The 22,869-nt window shown below is 38.7% G+C and overlaps 1 protein-coding gene and 1 pseudogene across 2 annotated transcripts in view; one reads left to right on the top strand and one right to left on the bottom strand.

The window, feature by feature from the left end:
- Positions 1-22,869, top strand: part of Pde4d (phosphodiesterase 4D) — a 1,223,725-nt gene that overhangs the window by 459,141 nt on the left and 741,715 nt on the right. The gene's annotated exons all lie outside the window — the stretch shown is intronic.
- LOC117285542 lies at positions 8,496-8,641 on the bottom strand (annotated as a pseudogene).

Below are 22,869 nucleotides of genomic sequence, written 5' to 3'. Positions count from 1 at the left end.
ATTTCTTTAAAGTTCCCTTAGCGTGCAATAGAAGTATTTACATAACATATCCCCATAAAATTCTTTTCCAACAATTCTCTGCAATTGGGTCAGAGTTATCAGTTGAACTGTTCACCTTCCCAGTGAGAGGCGGAGACAGAGAGGGCAGTTACTGAGGTGTAAATATGAACTTTGGGGAGCTGGAGAACAACGAAGGCTGGGTTTCTGGTTTCTACCACGTCAAACTTTTGTTAAGGTATTTTATTGTTTGGAGAGTAAAGAGAGATTTTTTTTCCTCACGGGAGTGGACAGGGTTGACCCTATTTCCTGAAGGTTAGACAAAATTGGTGCAAATCCCCACTGTACAGACTGTGAAAAGTTCCATATTCTCTTCAGAGCTTTGAAGAAATCCTAGGGGACCCAGAGTCCATCCCCGATGCACTGTCAGCCTGCATCTGCTCAGCAGAGTTAGTTCAGCGTCAGAATTGTCTCCCCATTCAGTGTCAGAATTGAGTCTCCGCTTTTCCACACCACAGAGGCCACGGTGGGACTCCGCCGCTCCCTCTCTACCTTCCCAACCCCCAGGCTTCCCTCTCTCCCTCCTACAAAAGGAAACACACAAGATACTTACGGATGTGTCAGACTTTCTGATGGTTGAGGAAATGGAAGGCATTATCTTCACAAATCTCATGAAATGCATAGTATTTAAATACTAGTCATATTCTTAAAAGGTGAGCTATGCAGTTGGCCTCTACACCAAACCTGATAGCCTCCTGCTATTTTGCTTGGCCTTCTTCCCTCATTCTTACGCCCGCTGCCCAATATCTCTTCTTTTCCAAAAATTACTCATAGAAATTGTACATTTTTCACATTTAATGGTATTTAACACTTTATTTCTCTCAGCTCTATGGAGCTGTTAATTCCAAGACCTATCCAGGTACTTATCAGAACTAACCTTTCTTTTAATAGCACCCACCCTTGACAGGAGGTACTTTTGGGTATAAATATATTCTGTTCTCCAGCCTTATTATATGGGTAGGATGATCAAATTAAAACTGGGCATTCGGCTCATATTTGATCCAGATATTCCAAAATAATAATAATAGACTAGTTACAAGGAATAACCAGATCAAATATTTATTCCTTCAACAAATAATTATTGAATACTACGTGTAAAAGGAAACATAAGTTTCTGTTCTCTTGATCAGTTGTAATAAAAAATACTGTTTTAAAACAAAACAAAACAAAAACAAAAAAGGGCTGGGGATTTAGCTCAGTGGTTCCCCTGCCTGCCTCGCAAGCACAAGGACCCTAGTTTGATTCCTGGTTAAAAAAAAAAATACTGTTTTCACCTATTGTAGAATTCTGGACTTAAGTAATCTGTATGAGGAAAGGGCATACAGTGTTTTGAGCATCTGTAAGATGAAATATCTTACTTTGGGCTACGTAACAAAATGCCCAAGACTGAGCGGCTTATACAACAGACTTGGGTTTTCTCAAGAATCTAGAGGCTGCTGGGCCCAGATCAGGCTGCAGGAGTCTTAGGTGAGAGGCAGCATCCTCAACGTGCTTGCTGTCTGAGCTTCCAAAAAGGAGTCTGTGTTCTGAATAGTCTGTCTTGGATGTCTGCATGCATTTGAAGACATGGCCTTTAAAGCCTCATCATCAAGAGCTTAGAGGGTAAATATATTGCTAAAAGCCCTATTAGTCAAGTGGGATAGTATTTTATAGAGCACAGAGGATTTCATGGCTCCTAGTACAAGATGATAACTCCCCACGACATGTTCCCTGGCCAAGTGACTCTAGCTCGCGGTGCACCCGAGTATAGCTCTGGTGAGCAGAGCTCTGAGATCTTAGTGCACAACCAAACATAACAACATGCTGTTTTCATTTACTTTTTGGCATCTCTGTGACTGTAACACCAGCTGGCCAAATTTCTCTATTTTCCCATAACAAATATCCTATTTCCCCAAAGCAACTGGATCTCTCATTTCTCTATGTAGAGCGTTTATCTGTTGTTACTCTTATAGCAGTTTTACAACTTCTGGTTTGGTTGACTTTGTTAGATAACATCTCCGGCGTATTTTAAGTATGGCCCAGGCAATCACTACAACAACTCACATATGTGTGACAAGGAAATTGAATGCCATCCTTGAAACCAATTCTGAACAGTGAAAGTCAGAGGATGAACTAAATTTATTTAGAAGTTATTTGGCTTCCTGATGGCACTGTACAAGTAAGGCAGCTCAGCAGACTTATTTCCAAATACCTCGAAGTTCATGGAAATGGTAACTTTTTACACAAGTTGTTTTGAAGTTTTCTGGGCTTAAGCATAACTAAGAGATCTTGTGTGCTCTCCATGTTCTCCAGTTTGAGCTTTATATTTGATATCTAACTAATGTACTGCTTTCAAAGCAATGAAATACTCAAGGGTACAAGATGAAAGAAATTATGTAAAAATAAAACATAAAATATTTTTATTTCATAAAAAGATGAAATACAAAAACTAAACCTATGTTTTTACGTTTCTGATGCTTGCCTTTTTAAAACAGGTATCCAATACTAGCTATTATCAAAATGATTAAAACTCAGTTTTTAGTCACCAGGTGTGAAATCCCGAGCTCAGGATCTCAGTGTATTGATTCCAAGCATCCACACAACAATCTTCTTAGAGGAAGCTGAGGATCAGCAACTTGCTGAATGTACAACTTAGACTCAAATCCCTTTAGCCTCATACCTGCAACTGGGTTCTTAGTGCCGTTTGACACCATTAAGAAAGCTCTGCATATTTCCCTGCCATAAACTCTGCTTAAATTTCTATTAATAGTAATTTGATTTTTTTTCCCCTTTCTCTGGACTGGAAATTTAGATAATTGGATTTCTGAGTACTTTTGCACCACTGGTAATACTTGAAATGGATTTATTTTCTAATCTGAAATTTCCTCCCAAGAAACCAGACCATCCTTGTTTCTCATTTGTCTAAAATTCTGGGGGCCAAATGTGTCAGTTGCCTAGGGCTGCAATAATGAAGTCTCACAAAGTAGGCAGCTTAGAGCAGAAAGGTGTGGTTTCACAGTTCTAGAGGCCAGGTGTCCAAAATAAATATGTGGGCGACTTGGTTCCTCCTGAATATTATGAGGAAGGAGCTGCTCTGGTCCTCTGTTCTTGGGGTGCAGGTAGCTGGCTTCTCCCTGAGTCGCCTCAGGGCTTTTCTCTAGGCACATCTGTGTCCAAATTCCACTTTTTATAAGAATACCCGTAACATTAGACGAGGGCCCAGTCTAATGATCTTATTTCAACTTCATGATAGCACATAAGGTCACCTTCTGAGAAGAATGTCAACATACTTTCTTGGGGGGGTGATACAATGCCACCCTAACCTTAAATTCTGAGCCAGAGTAGTACGTGGAAGTAGGGGCTGTTCTGTGACATGGGCCCATTCCACCAGCATGGCCCGAGGCAGGTCTCCCTTCTCACAGCACTGACTTCTGCTTCAATACTGTATCAGTAACATGCCAACTCTGTGTCCAGGGAATACATGGCATGCACTGAAAACATTTCATCACTGATGTAATCTCAAAAGTTTTCAGAGATGGCTGTATCTATCTGGCCCAGATGAGCAGACATAGGGGCATCTTTCCTCTTTCCTTTGTCCTATGTCTTTGTTGCTTCTCTCGTCACTCGGACGTAATACCTGATATACACATATTAAAGGAGGAAAGGTTTTTCTTGGCTCACCTTTTGCAGAAGTTTCAGTCCACAAGCAGCTGGGTATAAGGCAGGGTGGGAGGGCAGAAGAACACGGCAGAGGAGCATTGCTCACGGCAGGGCAGACACGAAGTGGAGGGCAACAAAAGGAGGAAGGAAGAAGATGGCCTCTTCTAAGCCATACCTTCAGTGGCCAACCTCTTTGGACTAGTCTTCACTTCCCAACATTACCGTTAGCTATGAACTCATGGATGGACGAATGAGCTTTAGTCACTAAAGGTGTTCGCTGATGAGTATCACAGCCCATGATCCGTTTACCTCCAGAAAGCCTCACCTATGAGCATAGGAGACTTTGGGTACACAAGCAGAGAGAGACCTTAACAGCCTTCAAGACCTCTTTGTTTTTCCTGTTGCACCCACAAAGACAAACCTTTGTTCCCTCAAAGACAAACTAATGTTCCCTGGGAGTATCTTCCCAGACAGAGCCTCTGGTATAGCAAAGCATCCAGAGACCAAGGCTGTTAGATTCTGAAGGAGCTGTGTATGGCACTGGGTATGCTTGACCAGTACTATTATTGATAAAGAAGCTTTTCATTGATCTTAGCCCCTGAGACTTCACTGGCTCTTGCCAACAGTAAACATTGCTGAGTACACAGGTGGTGAGGCCTTATGTTACCTGGTGTAATTTTTCCAGTGCCCCTAGATAGGAGTCCTTGCATTGCATCTGAAGAAACTGAGTCTCACAGACACCCAGAAGCCTCTTGAGTGGATACAGGGATTTGTGGCAGATGCACTTCATTTGTACTTGGGTACATGGAAGAGCTGTGTGCCCCCTGTCCTCACCCACCCAGTTCAGGAATTCATTTTTAGATTTTTCCCACTGAGAAAATTACATGAAAGACTAGAGATGACCCCCTTTAACAATTTTTGTCACACTTAATCATGAATTCACTGTTTTTTGTTTGTTTTTAGACAGGGTCTCACTACGTAGTTGAGACTGACCTGGAACTCACTATGTAGCCCAGGCTGGTCTCAAACTCACAGTGATCCTCCTGCCTCAGCCCTCCAAGAGCTGGGATTACAGGCGTGCGCCACCACGCCCAGCTTGAATTGACTGGTTTTTAAACTATTTCATTAAAAATCATTTTAAATGCCTTGAGGAACTAGAGCTTTTCACTGGACAGCATACTATTTGGAAGACAAATTCTTTATATAATAAAGAAAGGCAACAAGAGTGGTGAAGAATGCAAGAGGAGAAAATGGGCATAATTATAGTGAACATTTGTAGGTCAGTGGAACACGTCCCGAGGGGAAGGCAGAAGAACCTTCTCTGGGAACCAGGAAGGGGGAGGGAGATAAATCGCTTTTGAAAGGCAGCTCTGAGGGTGCAGGGCACTTGGCACTTGGGTGACTGGCTTTACAGATGGTGCTTCAGTGAAATGGTTCCCCTTCTGTGCCTTTTTGATGAACATCATGGAGAAGTGCATTTACACATCTTTGCTCCCTGTGGATTTGTACCTCTATGTGAATATTGCCCTTTCTTCCTCAGATAGGATTACCCGTTGAGGATAAAAAATATCCGGCCTAGAAAGCGAAGATGAAGCCAACTTCCGGGCTTGTTGAATTTCTTTAGAGGTAGCTAGGGTTGTGCACGTGTGTCTGAATGTGTGTGCACGTGCATGTGTGTGTATGTGCGTGTGCAGGTATGACAGTGCAGCATCACGCACTGGCAAACACCACTGGTAACCTCTTGCACACTCTATGAGCTGTTTAGATTCCTGTGTTTTTGTGACAGTCCACTCAGAGAGGGGGTAACTCAGATTAACACCATTTACTGCTTAACCAGTAAGGTTTTAAAAATAATTGCTCAATGTCGTCACTACTTAAGCTATCATTTCCTAAGAAGTAAAACTCTTCTAAAAATATCCCTTCATCCACTGCTAATGGCTGAATGAGCAGATGATACTGATCTCTGTGAAGTGAACAGATCAAGTGATTAATCATTTGATTAGAACTTTCCTTATCCGCTAAAGGTACTTGGGTGACATTTCTAAAGATCATTCCCTTTCTTTTAGGTAATGAGCCATTATGAATGGATCTTCAATCCTTAAAAGGTTGAATATTTATGCTTGACAGTCTCAGCAACTGACCTAAGTCAATATGATTAGGAACATAACTGGCTTCATTTAGTTGGGTATTTATAACTGCCAGTAAATTTTGAGGTAGTAAAAGTTAGCTATTTCCCTGCAGTCTTACCACTTAGTTACAAAGCAAGCAAATCTTGGATCTGATTCTGATTTACACAAGGACATTTATGATCAAGCAAGCATTAAATAAATTATGAAGTCAATTCTGCTACTCTAGGTCAGTGGTGGCGAACCTGTGGCGTGTGTGCCATAGTGGGGTATTTTTAGCAATGTAAGATCCAAAAAGTTTGCCACCACTGTTCTAGGTGGTTGGCCACCATTCAAAGTTTCTCTTACGGTGAAAAAACATTTGAAATCATTCTGACTCTACGTCCATCACTGCCATGCAGGTCCACATACATATTTTCTCCATTCTTCCTTCATACTGGTTCATCCTGCTTTCTCTCCCCTCATCCAGAGCCTTATCTCACCAGTGACAGCCATTCTGTTCCATTTCTTCACCATCCAAGTTTTAAACATGGTACCAAACATATTTCCTAAAATCACCTGGATTAAATTACTGTCCCGCTTAAGACTCTCAAGGAAATGGAGACCTTATCTCATAGTGGAAAACTCATTCACACACTCAGTTTCCACTCACCCTTACGACTTTGTGTCTCCACCCTACAATCCTCTTTGAACTTTGTGTTCATGACCTTTCAAATGTCTCACAGGCAGTGGGCATTCTTTGTGATTTATTTTCCCATAATGTTCTTGTTTTCCTGTACACACACACACACACACACACACACACACACACACACCTGCTTTGTGTTAGTGTTTCATGTGTCTGGAATTTGTAACTAATAAACATAAGTGAAATGGTTTTAATCATTGGTTTGTCATTTATTGCTCTAACGTGACTTCAAGCTTGTTGAGTAACATTTTTGAGCCCTAGTTGCTACATCATTACAGTGGCAATAATGCCTATCAACCTAGTGTCCCTCTTCAATTAATCGTAGCTTCCTGCCACCTTTCTTCCCTGTGACTTTGCAAGTCACAGATTATTTTAGGATTATAGATTGTATCTTTGTGGGTCTGTGTAAATACTTTGGCTAGAGCTTTATTTCTGTGTAGTCACAGAACCCAGGGCATATTCTCACATATTTTCTCCTTTATTCTTACAATATAATGGTAGGGTATATAATCACTGATACTACTTTATTTTCTGTTGCCATTAACAAAATAGACAGGATAAATTCTAGTTACTTTTTTTTTTTTGTACCTGAGATCAAACTCAGGACCTTGCACTTGCAAAACGGGTGGTGAAACCACTGAGCTAAGTGCCCAGCCCTCGACAGGATAAATTCTAAACAAAGGATTTATCTTGGCTCACAGTTTTGTCCATAGCCAAGAAGCATCTGTGTAAATGTCTTTCTGGTCTTTTTCTCTTCTTCTTCTCCCTCCCCCTCGTCCTCCTCCTCCTCCTCCTTCTTCTTCCCCAACTCCTCCTCTCATCTTTATCTCCCTCTTTTTATAAAACCACCAGGCCAGGATTGAATCTTGGAGGTTCCATCCAAATGATCTTATCTGTTCCTTATCTTTCCAAAGATCCCACTTGAAACAGACTCTAAGTTTCTACCCTCTTGATACCTCCCAGTGGGGATTAAATTCAACATAGGGACCCTGGGGGAAACGGACTCAAACCACATCCAAACAACACCCCTGATCCATCACAAGGGAAAGTGAGAGTCGAAGGTTTAAGTGCCTTGCCCAGAACAAACTGCACAAGGGAGCCTTGAATCCAAGTCAGCCCAAGCTCTCTTCTTCCTCCCACAGCTATACCTTTAGAAGCAGGAATTTATTTTAATTGGTTATATTTAAGCATTGAATTTTCTATCTCTCATAAGGACAAACCTATGATGACCACCTGCAATTAAGAAGCTACTCTGTATTTTTAAAGGAATAGATGGATACAACAAGCGGGCCATATTAATAATCCAAAATAATCACTGAGAGATAATTTTGTCTAGCGGGGTGCGGGGGGGGGCTGCCTCACTCTCCATCCAGCTGGTTTCTCCGAGGGAGCCAGCATGAAATCATTCTGAAACACAGACTCACAGGGTTAAAGGGAGTATTCGATGCCTTCTGCTGGGATGAAGCAGCATTCACATGGAGGGTTCTCTAAGGTTGCTTTGTGCTGCTGTGAACACTGTGAACTCCCTCCATTACAGTCATCGCTTTTTAGCCTTTGGCTAAGATCAAGTAGAGTGTTTGTTCTTGTGGCTTTTCATAACTGATGTGCTCTCCATCCAAGGACAACATAGTTAGACCGTACATGCATTATAATGTATTAAGCTCCATTCAACCACAAATTTTTGAACGAGAGACTCTTGGATGCCTTTCTTCTATTGACATTGTTCCTATAAAATGCTACGGTGGATCATTCTGTGATGCTGGATAGACTGTCATGACTTGAGCCTGCATTCCGGAAGTGTTCCTCAGACAGGGATAAGGAATATTTTCCTTCTCACAGAAAGTATTAACAGTGCACTCTGGCCCAGCTGCCTAAGCTCCCTCTTGTACACCTTCTGGGTTTGGAGTGGACAGATCAGAACCATTGTGCTGCACAATGAAAATAAAAATAAAAAGATATTCAGTGAAAAAATGGGTTGCACCTACCTGGGTTTCACAATAAGGATAGTGGTGGACAGTGTCTCTCATGATGTATGAATCATTTTCCTATTAGCTTCACAATCAGTTTCATATTAGGCTCCATTAAAGAACAGATACTACACTTGATCTTAGCCAAAAGGCCGAGAAGCGATTAGGCTCCATTAAAGAAAAGAGACAAGAGGAAGATAAGAGTCACAGTAAAGGAGGAAGCAAAATTTAGGTAGAGGGTCTAATGAAAAATAAGAACAAAGAGAGGAAAAGGAAAGAGAAAGAAAAAGAAAAGTAACGTCAGCTGCCTGTGTGTTCCGAGGTCATAGGTCAACAGCGTTAGTCATACATCCTGTTATTCGCTTTGGGTATCAGAGTACATTTTCACTCCCCTTTGCAATTTCCACACACTCCACAATAATTCCACAGCAATCTTTCTTTACTGGGAAATTGCTTATCTGCTTTTCCTTTCAGTCTTTGAAGTCTACGTGTTTTTTTAATGCTTGGTTTTTCATTTTCCCATGAAGCCCCAGATATTTTTAAATGAGTTAAATACTGCGTTTGGTCTTACATATTTCCATTGTAATCTTAACTTGGGGCTAATTATTCCAAAACAAAGCAGAGTGGCTTCTTCCTGGAAAACTGAAATACAACATTTTTCAATGTTCACATTGTTCTTTTGTTGTGTTTAGTTATTTGAAAATGGACACGATTTTGGCAAAAGCTGTACTCTACACTTGACTAAACTAGTGTCCTCTGTAAATTCTTGTATCCTTGTCTACAGAATAACAATACTGGCTCCTCTGCAGTTCTCCTAAAGCTGCCATGACGCACTGTGTCTGACATACAATACACAGGAATGGGGTCCATTTCCCCTCCACTGGCTCCCACCGAGTGTAGGAGGAACATAAAGAACTGTTCCTGCCTTTAGATTTCTGCTGATAATGATGAATGTGATATCACATGAGCTTATAAATCATAAAATTATTTATGAGGGCTTCAGCTGTGTGTGTTCTGACCTCAGAGCAACATAACTGAGAGCTATTTCCTGGACCCCTGGCAGCCAGATCTACCAGAAGACAGCTCAGGTTGTTCAGAAACCACCTTCATACGTAACAAGCTGTTTGTCTGCTTCACTGTTTGCTTGTCTCTAGCACTTAATTCTCAGTACAAAATTTCTGTTGATTTTCTTCCAGGAAATGGTCTCCACTACTAGGAAAACTGGCATGTCAATTCTAACTGTGTTCTTCCAGACATAATTCTTACCTTTGGAGAACCCGCCCCTGCCTCCCTCCCTCCCTCCCTTTCTCTCCCCCACCTCTTTCTTATGAAATATTTCTAGATTCATCACTAGCCCTGTTCGCATTAAGGCTGTGGTTATCCACAGCAGGCAAATCTTCCCCGCACTTAAAGAACAGTGAACTGATTGTTTCCAGTGAACAGTAATTTTCTTTTAGAGGTTAAGGAAGCCTAAAATTACATTGTGTTTATTTTAGATTTTGTATTGTTGGTTTTTTTCTCTTTTTATAAAACTCATATCACTACCTAGAACCAACTGATAAATGGCCTTTCTAAATCTTCCTTTCCTATACCTTTTGTTTTTTAAAAAGAACATTTTTTCTAAATTTTTTCAGCCTGCAGCAACAAAGGATATTATACTTTAAATTTTGATTCTGTTAATTTCTGTTAACATTTGCTGAAACACTTACCCTATGCAATCCATCTTATTATTTCTGGAGTAGCCAAAGGTGCTACAAAAGAACAAGTTCCCCTCTTTGGGGACTGGTGCTGTCCCACCAGACCCAGCAGCTCCCTGAGCAGGCCACCTTCTTACTCAGGCACCTGAAGCCATGGGTCTACTCTTTACCTGCTCCAAGGGACATCGGCATTTCTCTCTTTGTTCCTGATACTGAAATAATGCTATGCAGTGTCTCTTATCTTGAAAGTCTCATCAAACAGTCCTCAAAGCCCTCATATTTAAATCCTTCGCAATGACCATCTGAGAGACACAGAAAAACCATTTGCCCATGCTCCTATTGCTGAGAATGTTGATCTTTTAACTTCATTTATTGTAAGCAAATGGTGTGCTTTACCTTGTTACTATTATAATTTAAACTCCACTCACTTTTGGAAATAGTTTCATATCCCAATTTAATATATTAGCATGGTTCACACTTTTAGCTTTACATAAACATTTTAAAGACAAATCTCTAAGGTTTTAATCAACAAATAAAAGTTAGTTGCCTACAGACCCAGCTTTTATTTGTCAGTGAGTAGCACTTCTGTGGTTTTAGTTATGAGAAGCCTGCATAAAAGAGAGACATACTTTGCAGGAGATGAGTTAAAAGCCAACCTGTATTTGCTAAAATACAACTTTGATTTAGCTGCTAGCGGTAGTTTCCTAATTATCATTTTAAACCTTCTGTTAAAAATAAATCGCACAAGAATGAATTTTAGAAGTAAAAGAAGTTTATCTGTGGCCTAATGAAATAAACTTATCCATTCATATATGCATTTCTTGATAAATCATGTATTATCTTCTTTCTGAATCTTATAGGCAATACGAATATAAGGGACTAAAAGATAATTCACAGACCTCTTTGTGATATGACAGAAGAATAAATAGGATATGTAGAGCATACAATTGCTTCTGTTTCACAGGTGAAGAAAGAGTTCCTAAGTACCTTAACTTTAAGTAGCCTTTTAAGAAAGGACAAAGAATTCCACAGAAAGAGACAAGTGATTGGGTAACAACCTTAAAAGAGTAAGGCGTGGAACTACATACATTAGAAGGCACAATATTGTGCCTCGTACCCTGAAATCAAATTAAATAGATGTTAGTCTTATAGATAGCTTTAGTATGAAGTATTATCTACCATGAAACAGGGGAAAAAATAAAGGTTATTCCAGAAAAGCAGTGGTATGGAAAGGCATTTTTTCCTAACTTTATGGAAGATGGAGTATCTGGAGGTAAGAAGAAAAAGTTTGTCAGTGAGTGTGACATAGAACTTTATTAAAAAGCAGATAACTTACAGGCAAAATATGCAAGATGAAGCCAGTTCATCTCATCTCCAAGGATTTTGAACAGATGCTGATTTACCTTATCACTTTTGTTTATCTACTTTTGTTTATTTTGTGAAGTCTTTAGATAGAAAAAGAAAAAAGTTGGAAAAGGACACCAACGTGCTCCTTTGCCTTGGTTTTGTGTGCCTTTTGGAAGGCAGCTGATCCAAAGCTATGAAATTCAGCATCTCCCCAATCCCCGTCTCACTCTTTTGGATGATGTATGGAGTGAATGCCTCAGGCTTCTTTTGTCCACTAACAAGCCAGTAGTGAGTCACAGTCTGAACATGAGGAAATGTTCATTTACTTTTTCATGGTCAGGGCAATCAGTCTCTTTTTCTTTCAGGGGTGGGGGCAAGGCTGAAAGGACCATCCTCCTCTAAAGTGCCTGGTAAGAAGGTCATTTTCTCCCACAGGCTGGGAGCAGAAGTCAAACTACAATTCTAAGTGCTCCATCATCATGCTGATAGCCTCAGGAAGCTGAGGTTTCACAGCTGCCTGGAACCCACATGCTTCACATGATGTAGATCAGCACTGTTAATTAGCTGTTTCAGAATTCTTAATGCCCCGTGGCTTTGGAAACACTTGTTAACCCAGAGAGGGAGGGAAAAGCTGGAAGCAATTGGACTACAGGCTGAATTTACTATAATTCAATTTAACCTCTCATCTTTCCAAATCCCTGTTCAGAGTCTGCTGAAAATTGTAGTTGACTTAAGTTGTTTGTTAGTGACACATCCTCAGAGAAGAGGGGGATCACAATTCAAGGTTTTGTGAAGCTACAGAAATATGGGGGACAGCAGAAAAGATATAATCAGTGGAACTTTCCAGACACACAAGCAATTCCAGAGGCTAGAAAATACAAGCTGGAGTGAGAGTAAGGAGAAGCCAGATGACGCAGGAAGCCCAGTAGGGTACCAAGGAGCCTGAATTTCTGTTCTTACAAATGCAAAGCTAAGAGCTCTCATCCCTGAGTACACTCTACTCAGTACACAAAGCTGGCACTCACCAGACCCATAATTCTTCTCTATACAATTCTCATGACACAACCTGACCAACCACAAGAAACCCGATGGGGAAAACAACTGTTGTCATTGGCAACAAATGTAGGAATTGCATCACAACTAAACTACACACTTTATTCCACAGAGCAGGTTAGGGTATAGCCTGCCAAACCTGTACTATGCTGTGCTGTGCATGTGATAGAGCAAAACAAAATTTCACAGGAAAGGCCACGTAAATCTTCAAAAGAAACATGCAAAGGCTAATTTGTTCATGTCCTTCTCCTAGTAGACATTGCAAATGTTTTTTGTATGAAAGTGGCCTTTAAACAGCCTCTCTGCCCAATATACCCAAACAGTAGCATCTTCTTCCTGATCTTTAGCTCTGAAGTTACACCATGAAAGTGAAAGAGAGTTTCCAAGCTCGCGATCCTTGGCTGATGTAATAGATTGCATTCCCTTCAGATACTGTAGTGGTGGACGTTGGTGATCTAGATCTGTACATCTTTATACCATTTGTACAGAATTCTTGAAACACGGTAGGTACTCAATAAAACAGAAATGTTTGCTGAATGAATCAATGAGTCAATAAATAAAATAATTTTCCATTAGTATATGTGTTGTACTGGAATTGGAATCTAGCAACTCTCTGCCCCTGTGTTACATCCCCAGCCCTTTTTATTTATTTTTAATATTGAGACAGTTTCCCCCCAAGTTGCCGTGGTTGGCCTCAAATTTCTAATACTCTTGCCTCAATCTCTCAGATAGCTGGAATTCAGCCTGAACCTTCACATCCAGCACATGAAATACAAAATTTAAGGAATATTTTCACAGTAGGGATTTTGCTATGAGAAATTTGCATAGAGTCACAAATGAAAGCTACATTTATTTAAATTTTGGGATAATAGCCATTCTGTTTCTGGTAGTACACTCATGCTCTTCCTAATATACTTACTAAGTGAGGAAAAATAGCTTTAATTATATTGTAATATATTTATACCTGTATTTTTAAAATGTATATATTGTGTAGTTTCTTTTTAAAATTAATTTTATTGATACAGGAATGACTTTGGAAGTATTGCTTCCCCTTCAATTTCACTGGAGGTTAAATAGCAGTGGCAGTAGCTCCTCTCTAAATATCTTGTAGAATTCAGCAGTGAAGGCATTAGGGCCCTGGCTTTTCTTACTTGGAAATTTTTTAATTACATTTTCAGTTTCATTGATATTGAATTGTTTAGAATTTTTAGGTCATGTTTGTTCAACTTTGGTAATTTATACATATCTAGGAATCTATTTCCCTGGTATTTTCCATCTTATGGGCATACAGGTTCTTGAAATATAGGTATTGATCATCCTCTGGATTTCTCCTGGGTCCCTTGTAATTTCACCATTTTCATTCCTAGTGGCATGAATTTAGGCCTTTTTTTTTTGGAAATGGGGATTGAACTCAGGACCTTGGTGAGGCAGGTGGCAGAGCCACTACCACTGAGCTAAATCCCTGTGGGCCTTTTCTTTTCTTTCCTTTTTTTTTTTTTTTTCTTAAGGTTGGCTAAGGGTTTGCCAATTTTATATTTTTGAAGAACTAACTCTTGGCTTCATTGATTTTTTTTTGTTTTATTCTCTTAGTCTTCATTGAATTGATTTCTGCTCTGATCTTTATAATTTCCTCCCTTCTATGAGCTTTGGGTTTGTCACACTCTTCTTTTTCTAGAAGCTTGAGGTTTAGCAGCAGGTTGTTTAATTGAGCTTGCCCTGTTTTCCTAATATGAGTATTCACTGCTATGAATTCCCCTTGTAAGACTGCTTTCATTGTGTCCCATAGATTGTGATATGTTATATTGTCACTGTCATTTAATTTTGGGAATTGATTTCTTCCTTAATTTCCTCTCTGACGCATTGGTTACTCAGAAATGTGTTGTTTGATTTCTATGTGTTTATGAAATTCTTGCAGTTTCTTTCACTATTGATCTCCAATTTAATCACACTATGCTCTGATAATATACATGGGATCACTTCAGTTCCTTAGTAGTTAAACATGTTCTGTGAGGTATTTGTGGTCTGTTTTGGAGAATGGCCTATGTGCAACTGAGAAGAATGTGTATTCTGATTCTGTGGGGTGGAACACTCTGTAAACACCTGTTAAATTCATTTCTTAAAGAGTTTGAGTTCTAATGTTTTATTTATTTTTTGTCTAATTGATCTATCTATTTGTGACAGTGGGGTATTGAGGTCTGCACTACTATTGTATTAGTGCTTATTTGATTTTTCATGTCTGTATGTTTTATATAGTTGGGTACACTAGTGTTTGGTGTATATATATATTTATGATTGTTATCTCTTTCTCTTGGATTGTTCCCTTTACAAGGATGTAGTGTCCTTCTTTGTCTGTCTTAATCAGTGTTTGTTTGCAATCTCCTTATCTGCAGAGAGGATAGCTACTCCTGCTTTTTTTCAGACTCCTGTCACATGGAGTATTATTTTCCACCCTTTAATTTTCAGTCTGTGAGCTTCTTTTTTTAATTGTGTTTCTTGTATGTAGCATGTTGTTGGATCATGCTTCTTAACCCATTCTCCTGGTCTATTTTTTTTTCTGATTGGTGAATTGATTATAACTGATATGTATTGACTTACCCCTGTCATGACTTTTTGTTGTTGTTGTTGTTGGATTCTCCCCCTTTGCATTTAATTTCTTGTCATGCCTAATGGCTTCATTCTGCTAGGCTTCCTGTGCTGTGGTCCTCATTGTCTTTTCCTAGGATATTGTTTAAAATTTTTGGAATGCTGTTATGGTATTCATGAAGTTCCCAAGGTGCTCCTTGTCATGAAAGTATCTTATTTCTTTATCAATTTTGAAAGCTAGTTTTGCAGGGTACATCATTCTGGGTTGGAGGCTGTTTTCCTTTAGGGCTTGAAATACACCACTCAAAGATCTTCTTGCCTTGAGGGTTTGTTTTGAGAAGTCAGCTGTGATTCTGATGGGCTTTACTTTGTGTGTGATTTGTTTCTTTAACTGCTTGTAGAATTTTGTTCTTCTGTTGGGTTTCTAGAATCTTAACTATTATATGGCTATGTGTAGTTTTTTATCATAGCTGGTTGGAGCCCTATATGCCTCACTTATTTGTACATCAAGTTCTTTTTCTCCTACTTCGGAAGTTTTCTGCTATTACATTACTTCTGTGAACATTTTTTTTTCATGTTGTCTGCACTCTCCTGTTTCTTCATTGACTCTGATCACTCTTATGTTATTCTTCTTTGCATTGTCTAACAGCTGTTGGATTGATTTCTCAATGTCCCTTACTACTTTTAAGAAATTTTTCTTTTCCTAGTTACTAATTGTAATCCTATCTTCTATATTCAAATTTCTGTCCTTGCTCATTCTGGTGTGTAAACTTTCAATGGAGTTTTTAATCTCCTGGAAATCTGTTTGTGTCTGTTTTATGGATTCCATTTGTTTCCTATGTTGAGATTTCATCATGTTCCTCAGCTCCTCTATTTTTTTTATCTGTGCATGCACTAGATTTTTTAATCATGTCTTGCACTATGGGCACAATCTCTACTGTTATCTGAGAAATTTTTTCTGATTTCATTTTTTTCCAGATCCTCTTTCTTTACCAGTTCAGTGAGTCCAGGTGGTTGAGTATGAGATTGTTCATCTCATTTCCCTTTGGGGTTTCCTTAGGTGATCTGGAAGTCTGGTTTTGAGACTTGTTTACATGTCTTCTCATTTCAACAGATGCAGCTTGATGTGCCTTTGTTGAGGCAACTTTTTGTTTATCCAGTGGTCTTCAATTCTCAGCAAGCCACCGATTGGCCTTTTCTCTGCTGCTCACCAAGTACACCAATTCCTGGGTTCAGAATGTTGGCCAGCTGGATCCCTGAGCTGACCTCAGGGCAGGATTGTCTGGGCAGGATTCTGCCTGGAGCCTGTGTACACTTGGGATGTTATCTAAGTGTGCCTCTGGCTGGGGCCCCTATGTACGTGTTGTCTAGGAGGCCTTTGACTGGGGGCTGCGCATCCCAGTTCTTGTTTGATCAGGCTTCTGGCTAGGATCTCCACACACTTATCAATAATATTGGGCTCTGGCTGTTGCTTATACACCTGTGCAGCCTTTGGCTCGGACCGATGCTATGGGGGCAGGACTCTGGTTGAAGTTTGTGCACCTGTGCAGCTCTTCTCTAGGTGGGCCTTGAGCTTGGGCATGTGCACCTGAGCCTCTGGGATCGGGGCGGGCCCCTGTCTAAGATCTGCCTGCTCCACTCTGATCCACACCACTGCTTCCTGGGATCTATGTGCACTTACTAACACTATGGAGTGGGCCTACATTGTGCAGTTGCTGAGACCGGGATGACTGTGTAGTGAATAGAAGTCTCAAAAATATGGTATTGATTTTAAAGCAGGGTTAAAGACATTAATTGATTGATAAAAATAAGTTGGCATATGTTATAAGATTTAGTGACTTTAGATTGTACAATATTTGTTCCTGTGAAATATATAGGCTCCCTTAAATGTCACCGAACTCCCATGTTAATAATAATCCAAATTTGTTTTGAAATACTAATGTTAAAATTAATTAGCTTTACAGATGTCAACTGTGACATCTAATTTACTCTCATGTGAATTTTTAAATGCATGTTTCCACCTGTTCCACTCCATGCCCTTCATTACATCTCTCTTATGAAAGGGACTGTAAATTTTTACTTTTTACTTTTATGCTTTATTTTAGTGAGAAGAAACATAGCCAAGAAATATCCCAGGTAACTGGCAAATGAGGAAAATCACAAAATACTTTTTTGTTATTTTACTTTTGTCTTACTTGTTAACATAAATCAAAGTATCAACCAATGGTCTTATAGAAAATGCTTTATCTTGTCAGTTATAACTTTGGTTTGGCTGGCTCTGTGGTCCATTTAATCACCATTATTTTAGGTAAGCAAATTAAGACCAAGAGAGTGATTAGTTTGCCTCAGGCTCAAGAAGTATGGTGCAGTTGATACCATCCTGGTCCAGTATTCATTTAACCATAGAAATCTGTTTATTTCAGGACGCTGCCATGACACTATTGTCAGGCCAGACTCCAGTGAGACTCCAAGTCCAGTCCTTTACCTGTAGAACTCTAATTTTGCTCAAGGAAAAGGTTTCACAATCCTGCCCAGGCATTACACTTCCCGTGTGGATGTGTAAATGCGCAAGTAGAAAAGAAGGATAAAGGCTCAGCACAATCTAGCTTTATGGTAGGAAAGCCAATTGTAAGAACAGTGTGCTGAGTAGTTCTAGAACATTAGTGAAAAAGAATGTTAATATCTTTTCCTTCTCAAAAGCCTTCTATAATGTGTGGATATTGTCATATGAGAGAAACTCCATGGAAATGCTTGGTCAACTAAATTTAGTAAAGAGTTGAAATTGAACATTGCCTTAGGAGCAGAACAAAATATAACTTTTCCTTTCTGTGAATTTTAATGGTAGCCACTGGTGCTCTTCTTGACTTCTATCTTAAAAAAGAGAAAAAAAAAAAAAAATCCAAAACCCAAGATATTCTTGAAAGAAACAAAGCTTTGAGAAACTGGTATAGGAAAATTGATAGTGACATAAGGATTTCTGAGGGAAAAAAAAAAGTGGGAAGGAACTGCAGCACTGTCAGTGGGAGTATAAATAGAATCATTCCCTTTGGAGAAGAGTTTGGCAGTTTTATCAGAAGTTTAAAACTGCAGATATCTCACCACTTAAGAAGCCTACTTCTGTTATTTCAAAAAAAATAGCTGGAGTGTATGACCAATGATTTGCAAGGCTTTCTTTATTATGGAATAGTGAAAAACAGGGAACCTTAATGACTTTCCATATTGAAACAGCTAAATGAACCAGGAACTAGGCATATTCTGGAATAGTATGCATCAGCTTAAAATGGCAAGGAAGATTTTTCTGAAGGAGAAAAGCAAACCCCTGCATGATCTTTATATATAACACTATGCTTAAAAAAAAGACTCAGAAATTGGCAATACTTATTCTTATAGGCATGTAATTGTTCATAAAAATCACATGAATAGTCAGAACTTACTCTCCAATATGTTGGCCACTAGACAAATAAGGTTGTTTAAATTTAAATCAATAAATGAAATAACAAAATTCAGTTCTTCCATCATTTGAGCTGCATTTTAAGTGCTAAGTGCCACATTTGGCTGGTGGCCTCTATGACAGGAAGTAGAGTTCCAGATAGATAAACACAACTCATAAACTGGTTACCTGTGGATAAGGCAGAGTTTGGAGATTTCTACATGACTTTTGAAATTTTACAATGAAAAAATGTAATCTAGATAATTTAAAATTAATGAATACATTTGTAAAATTAAATCATACCTACCAATAGGATTTCCAGATTTCCATTTTAGACTTGTAGTAGGTATATCAGTGTAAATTGATTTGGAAACTGTCCAGTTAGCCTGTAACTATCTAGAAGAAATATATATGCAATACTAAAACCAATTGTGCAAAACCATTTACTCCTCTCCCAACTTCTCATAAGTGTCTACTCCAGGCATTTAACCTACAAGGATCACAAGCCAACTGCGGCTTAGACTGAGGTATTTCCTTGTGAATATATGAAGAGCATCTATTGGTCAAACATTGTTTTTTCCTTGTAACATTAACTAATTGCTGGTTACTTCATGCAATCTTTATATAATTACAGGCTATAAGTGGTGGTTAGTATGTTCTTCCCTGGAATCTATATTTTTAAAACAGTGTAGTGGCCACTCATTTATTTTTTTAGGGTTTAAAATATTAAATACAGAAAAGGGCTGGGGGTGTAGCTCAGGTATAGACCACTTGCTTAGAATGTACAAGGCCCAGACTTCAGATTTCCAGTGCCACTACTATCATTGCAACCACCACAATAATAGTAATTTTAGGGAAAAAAACAGTGATATACATCATTTAGTAACATTTGATCATGTCCAGGTTAGAATAACTTATCTGAAAGCGTTAGAAAGAAAAGCACGTATCTGCTTTTCGAGTTATCTATAGACTATGAAACAACTTCCTTGATTAAATAGTAGTGATTCAATGAGTGGTAAATTTTGTTGGTAAATGTTCTTGGTAATGCTTTATTTTGCATAGTAGAGTAGACTGAGAGTCCTAGCTGACTATGAGGATGAGTAGTTTCCACAGGCACATAAGATTCGGCATCATCCATGTGCAGAGAGAACCTTGTACATAGTATTTGTCCCATTAAATTCTTGTAAAACAATTAAAAAATTACATTCAGGAAATAGTCTACAAATATTAAAATTTGCCTTGCTTCCAAATAATCACATAGAAATAGCCCTATAATTCTAACATACACACAAAAGTGTTTATTTCAACTCAAATAATTCTTGCCTCATTTTAAAAGTGTGAATTTAATATAGAAAAGTTTTCTTCTAGAATCAGATGTTTTATAGTACATGTGCCTCTACTGCATTAGCTATTAAAATATTGGCAGCTACATCAACGCTAAATGACTGAATATAAAGAGATAGCATCACCTAGATTGAAGTTAATTGTGTTTGTTCAGTAGATTACACAAACCATCAATTGCCTACTTGTCCTAGCACATGGACACTGGATGCTAGTGTTGGTCCATGGATGATCTATGGACCGGTGTCACTAGAGAGCTTTGGAAATTCAGACTCTCCAGGCCGACACTTAACACAGTCAGAGTCGATATTTTAGCGTGGTCTCTACACGACTCAGGTACATTAAAGATTGCAAAGTTTGGCTGCCAGTTGCCTTTGCATATCTTCTCACATGAACTGTCATCTAGCCCAGTACTTCTTTCGCCTTCCAACTAGCATATTATCTACCATATTGTCGTTTGTCTCACACACCCGGCTCTCTCATAGCTCTACTAAGGTTAGTGATCGTTTTTGTGCATTTTTAAAATAACAGATGCCGTGAAGGTGTACTGAGGCTGGAGCAGGAGCACAATATCCAAGTCTAACAGAAGCTAGTATCCAGGCAGTATGTGGAGCCACCAGCCATTGTGCTGGGAGCATTGACTGGCTGTAGAGAAACACACATGCACACACATGCATGCACCCCCACCCCCAGAAGAACAAGAAATGTCACATTTCTCTCAGCCATGTTCAGGGTGTTTGAAGAGTCCAGTGAAGGGTTCCTGGAAATATCCACCTGTGGAAATGGTAGAGCATGCCCTTGCATCCACAGCCATGCGAGTTTGCATTCACAAATCACATTAACATGTTAAACAAGACCAAGGTGTTACGGTGAGGTGGTGAGGTAATCCATTCAGTTGTGTTCAACACAATCCCTTTGTAAAACATCATAAATGCTTTATTTTTTTCCTAACACTCTTTCAAATTGGGCAAAAGGCAAAACTAGTCCTTGGAGGAATGTACTTTGGGAAATGTGAGTTTGGAGGTTCCTCCTACCACCTAAATGGTTAAGCTCTGAAAGTTTGAAAATCTGATTATGTAACAGTGGCTATACCTCTCCGCAGTTTCACTATTTTAGAAGTACAACAATGCTTTGATTCCAAATATTAAAATTAAATCAGGCCTCGCTCTCCCACTCTGTCTCCCAAGCTGTGACTCAGATGTCAGAACAAATTTTTTTACCTAGTTAGGGAAGGAATTAAGTTTCAGGACCATAAAAGCATCAGGAAAGCACCTATTAGTAGGCCACTCTCTTATTTTCCATCTTCAATTTTTTAAACATTTAATAATCCTTTCATTTTCTTAAAGCATGGTCTGTGGTATAGTCTGAGTGCAAGTAGAAGAGAGCATATATTTTCAGGACACACTTGATGATAGGATTTAGGTCACATATAACTGAAACTTGCTGTTAAATACTAGGATCTCATGTTTATTTCGATTTTGGTTTTTACGCATCAGTGCACCTTTCTCTGTAAAAATGTGTTTTGTTTTCCAAACAGCTTTATTGAGATATAATTCACTTAAATGCCCTTTACTCATTTAAAAGTGCACATTTTGAAATACTAGAAATCTTTAGATCATACATTATTCAAGTTTAATAATCCTAGTTTTCATAAGGCATTAGAACAGGAACCTGAGTTCCACCGAAGTTACATGAGGTTCTCCCACATGCCTTGGCTAGTTAATTATAGAACTGGGAATAAATGGGCTTCTACAATGCTTTTGTAAAGCATCCCTTATAGAAGACACATTTCAAAAGTTTCTTTATGGTTAAATATAAGAAATATTATCCCCCAAAATATTATTTGCTTCTGAGAAATCATTTAGGTATGCCAAATTTAAAAATACCAACTATAATCATAAACCTGAATTACAAACAGATTGAGCAAAATACACTGTTTCTCTCAAAATAAAACATATCCAAAAGCTGAACTGACTGAAACAGATGTTGGTCAAAGGGAAGTTTTCCAGTTAATTATGCTAAGTTGGGAAAGACTCTAAAGTCTTTCTCTGGAGCCAGTGTGGGGCTGCATGGATGGGTAGAGAGTGAAAGAGAGGTGAGGAAGTAGGTTGCTTGGTGTTGGGATTTAACCAGACCACTGTGGTGTGATGTTTCTCTAGCTTAACATGTGTACTGGATTCTGCTCATTTTCAGATTTATTCTGTGGACAAGTCATGGGACTTTTATTTCCCTCTTGTTAACTTTCATCATGAACAAAGGCTGAAGATCTATCCAAGTTCCTTTGTGCACTAAATGTCTCTTGTTTGTAATACAATAAACAGTTTGGGGGAGTTTGGAGATCTTTGTTTATGAGTTTAAGAAAATCTGGATATCTTTTGGTGTATATGACCTTGAAGAAGTTATTTCACTTTTGTACCTCAGTGTTTAAAATTTTAAAATGTAGAGAATGGGACTTGCCTTCTTGGAAGGATTGTGATGATTAGACAGTAATGAAAAGTACTTTTGACTAGTGACTTTTTCTATCACTGTGGGATTATCTATAGATATAAGATTTATTTTTTTGTCTTCAAGTTGAAGACAAAATGCTTCACTATTCTTTCTACTGAAGACTCAGAAATAATAGTGTATGGTAATATGAGAAATTGTGGCCGTCAATACCTATTGTTGCTTTCAAGATAGACTAATTTTTAGACAGAATATTATATGTTTAATTTTACCAAAGTAAATAGAAGTAATACCTTTTCTAGAAGTTTTTTTTTTTTAAGTTAATGTGTCAGTAAGAAAGGCTTCTACTGGGTTATATTATAATTTTTCTCAAAAATAATGTAAAAATACCATACTTATGTCTTATAAAATGCTTTCAGGGCTGGGGATTTAGCTCAGCAGTTCAGTGGCCTGCCTTGCAAGTGCAAAGACCTAAGTTCAATCCCCGGTACCAAAA

The sequence above is a fragment of the Fukomys damarensis genome, unplaced genomic scaffold (genome assembly GCF_012274545.1).
Source record: "Fukomys damarensis isolate Sample0158 unplaced genomic scaffold, DMR_v1.0_HiC HiC_scaffold_1, whole genome shotgun sequence".
In the NCBI taxonomy this organism is placed as follows: Eukaryota; Metazoa; Chordata; class Mammalia; order Rodentia; family Bathyergidae; genus Fukomys; species Fukomys damarensis.
This window is presented reverse-complemented; position numbering and strand designations above follow the sequence as displayed.